Raw genomic sequence first — 4,279 nt, forward strand, 5'->3', positions numbered from 1 at the left:
CAGTGGATCAAACCAGCCAATCCTAAAGAAACCAGTCCTGAATATTCATTGGAAGGACTGTTGCTGAAGCTGAAGCACCAACACTTTGGCCACCTGCTATGAAGAGCCCACTCATTAGGAAAGACCCTGATGCTTGGAAAGATTGAAGGCAGGAGGAGATGGGCACAACAGAGGACAAGATGATTGGATGGCATAACTGACTCAATCGACATAAGTTTGAGCAAACTCCACATAATGATGAAGGACAGAGAAGCCTGGCGTGCTGCAGTCCATGGGGTCACAAACAGTCGGACATGGCTGATGACTGAAAAACAACAACTATAAAGGTTCTATCTTCTCTACTTTCTAAGGCTTTTGCTCACATGATGGATCAGTAAAGCTATCTATAGAAATTCCTATCAATATAACATGATTATGATGAAAACTCCCATTGCTGAAAATATGGCAACAAAATTGTTAATGGGTTAATGGTACAAAAATTATAATGTTGGCAAAGATTAACATAAAAAGACTGATATAATAATGGAATCCGAAACTTAGATTCAGCCTCAGGGTATACTGATAAGTGAAGAACACTGCACATCATACCAAAATGAACACTGTTTTTTTTAAGAGCATCATTAGTATCTATAAATGAGAAAAATATTATTTCTGAAAAGTCAAAGACTTACAGAATAGGCTGAAATGGAATAGTGTGTGGACTGGGCTGCCATCACGTCTCCTTCCCTGTATTCTAGAATGCCTTTCTTATATTGCTGTGCTAGACCACATTCGGTTGCAAAATCACTCCAGATTGTGACTGCAACCATGAAACTAAAACATGCTTGCTCCTTGGAAGAAAAGCTATGACCAACCTACACAGCATATTAAAAAGCAGAGACATTACTTTGCTGACAAAGGTCCATCCAGTCAAAGCTATGGTTTTTCCAGTAGTCATGCATGGATGTGAGAGTTGGTCCAATAAGGAAGTTGAGTGCTGAAGAATTGATGCTTTTGAACTGTGGTGTTGGAGAAGACTCTTTAGAGTCCCTTGGATTGCAAGGAGATCAAACCAGTCAATCCTGAAGGAAATCAGTCCCAAGTATTCATTGGAAGCACTGATGCTGAAGCTGAAGCTCCAATACTTTGGCCACCTAATGAGCAGAATTGACTCACTGGAAAAGACCCTGATACTGGAAAAGATTGAAAGCGGGAGAAGGGGAAGACAGAGGATGAGATGGTTGTATGGCATCACCGACTCAATGGACAGGAGCTTGAGCAAGTTCCATGAGTTGATGATGGACACGGAAGCCTGGTGTGCTGCAGTCTATGGGGTCACAAATAGTTGGAGATGACTGAGTGACTGAACTAAACTGAGACCACATTTCTTGGCAGACTTAGTGGCTCAGAGGTAAAGAATCCTCTTGCCAATGCAGGAGATGCAAGGGATGCAGATTGGATCCCTGGATCAGGAAGATCCCCTGGAAGAGAATAATGGCAACATACTCCAGTATTTTTGCCTGGAAAATCTCATGGACAGAGGAGCCTGGCAACAGTCTGTAGGGCACCATACAGTGGGACATGACTGAACACATACCCTACCGCCCCCCAAAAAAAAGGTTAGTTCTAAAAAACACTGTTTTCATTTAAGCAGAGGATTAAACTCTTTGTCCACATGGGTGATTTCCAAAATTGCATATAAATAAAAGTTGATATGTAAGAGGCTCTTCTCTGAGAATAGAAGTGAATCAGAAGAGCAAACATTTATATTTACTTAAACCACAGTTTTCTAGACTCTAACACTGCTTTACCTTGGTAAGCAATAGAGCACACAACAAAAAATCTAACATTTATTCTTAGGAACAAATATATAGAAGCATAGCATGGAGAAAAGGCCATAAATATCTGCATAACTGTATAGTGTGAAGGGAGAGCAAAGTCTCCCTTCCAGTGGTATATGCCCCATTGGCTTGCCTCATTGTCATCTTCCTTTCCTGTTGACTCTATCCTCCCACCTTATCTCCCCCTACCTCACAGATAGGTGCGCAGATAAGTAGATAGGTAGACAGATAGACGATAGAAAGGCAGATAAAATGAAGATAGACACCATTCTTGCAGAGGAATCCTTGGATATGATGCTGAAGGAGCAGAGGCAAGTTTCCTTCTTTCTGTTTTAACAAGGAAGCAGAAAAAGGAATAAATTTGACTCGTTCTCCTTTAAAGGCCAGAGGGATTTTAGTGCTCAGAGCTTACAAAACATCTTTACTGAAGCAAAGGAAATGGAATCTTCAGATTTGGTGAAGGAAGAAAAATCATAGGCTGGGAGAAGATAAGGAGAAAGATGGCTACAGTTTAAAATTCTAATTCATGATTTTTGCATTTAACAAACTTGCCTGCTTAGGGGCTTTCCTAGAGGTCCAGTTGTTAAGACCCTGCCTTCTAACTGCTGCTGCTGCTGCTAAGTCGCTTCAGTCGTGTCCGACTCTGTGCGACCCCATAGACGGCAGCCCACCCCCCATCCCTGGGATTCTCCAGGCAGGAACACTGGAGTGGGTTGCCATTTCCTTCTCCAATGCATGAAAGTGAAAAGTGAAAGTGAAGTCGCTCAGTCGTGTCTGACTCTTAGCGACCCCATGGACTGCAACCTACGGGCTCCTCTGTCCATGGGATTTTCCAGGCAAGAGTATTGGAGTGGGGTGCCATTGCCTTCTCCATGCCTCCTAGCACAGGGGTGCAATTCTACCCCTGGCCGAGAAACTATGATCCCATATGTCTCGGGGCCAAAAAAAAAACAACAAACATAACACAGAATTAATATTGTAACAATTCAATAAATACTTTAAAAACTTTTCACATCAAAAACCTTTAAAAAACACAGCTTGCCTGCTTAGATGATAACTAAACTGGCACAACATAGATGGCACAGGTTCTCATATGTAATTAACTTTAGATTTTGATAGAAAGGCAAGTCAGATTTATGTCACCAATAGCCTTTTTTTAAGGTGAATACATGTATCTTCCCTCGAAACTCAGGTAAAGAAATCTGCCTGCAAACCAGTAGACGCAGGTTTGATTCCTGGGTCAGAAAGATCCCCTGGAGAAGGAAATACAACCCACTCTAATATTCTTGCCTGGAGCATTCCATGGACAGAGGCGCCTGGGAGGCTTAGAGTCCATGTGGTCGCAAGAGTCGGATATGCTTAGTGACTAAACAACCACTAATACATGTGACTCACGGAGGGCCCTATAAGTTTCACATTAAATGTTGGCTCCATTGAGTGATTTTTCCTGGTCCATAGACTATATTATTTCTCCCACTTTTATATATTATTTTATACATTCCTATAATACTATGTATATTTCCATATTGTAGTACTATCATAAGTTTATAGTCACTTATTTAATGCATATGTTTAATAATAAAGTCTAAAAACTCTTAGAACAAAGACATTTCTTTTTACTTCCCTGTAGTGTTCCAGCACAATAGTAAGAATCCTGATACATAGTAGGTGCTCAACCAATAGTTAAAAATACAATGCAACGATACAACTCAATTCATCCTTAACAGAAAACAAATGTTGGTTGTCACTTGGAAACAAGAAGCCTAGCTACTAGACATTTTCTTTTTCCCCAACAGCTATTACAGGGCTTCCCCGGTGGCTCAGTGGTAAAGAATTTGCCTGCCAATGCAGGAGACATGGGTTCAATCCCTAGGTCAGGAAGATCCCCTGGAGAAGGAAATGGCAACCCACTACAGTATTCTTATCTGGGAAATCCCATGGACAGTGGAGCCTGGTAGGCTACAGTCCATGGGGTCAGAAAAGAGCCAGACATGACTTAGCAACTAAACAACAACAGTAATACCTATTACAATGATTTTGATCCACTATTTTCCTAAAAAAAATTAATGATGTCTCTATTGCTTCAACTCTTTGTCATTTATTATCTCCACAAATATTTATCAATGTAGGATTGCTTCTGATTCAAATCTAGAGACATTTGTTTATATTTAATTAATTGATCGACTTTCAAAGTTTCTTGAAGTTATTTCTATAGACCCATTTTTACAGAGCATTTTTATGAAACTTTTATTTAGCTTATTGTTGGCATTCCTGTTTTCTGTATTATCAAGTCCAATTAGTGATGGGATTTGGGAGAGTTGTTTCATCAGTGTATAATATTAGTAGAGAATATAAGAATTTCCAATCATTCTGTAATAAAAATTCATAAGCCTCAAAATCATGCAATTATAGTTTGCAAGTCACTTCTTTGGCTAAATGACCTTGAGTAAGTTTCAATC

The sequence above is a fragment of the Odocoileus virginianus genome, chromosome 25, assembly GCF_023699985.2.
Source record: "Odocoileus virginianus isolate 20LAN1187 ecotype Illinois chromosome 25, Ovbor_1.2, whole genome shotgun sequence".
In the NCBI taxonomy this organism is placed as follows: domain Eukaryota; kingdom Metazoa; phylum Chordata; class Mammalia; order Artiodactyla; family Cervidae; genus Odocoileus; species Odocoileus virginianus.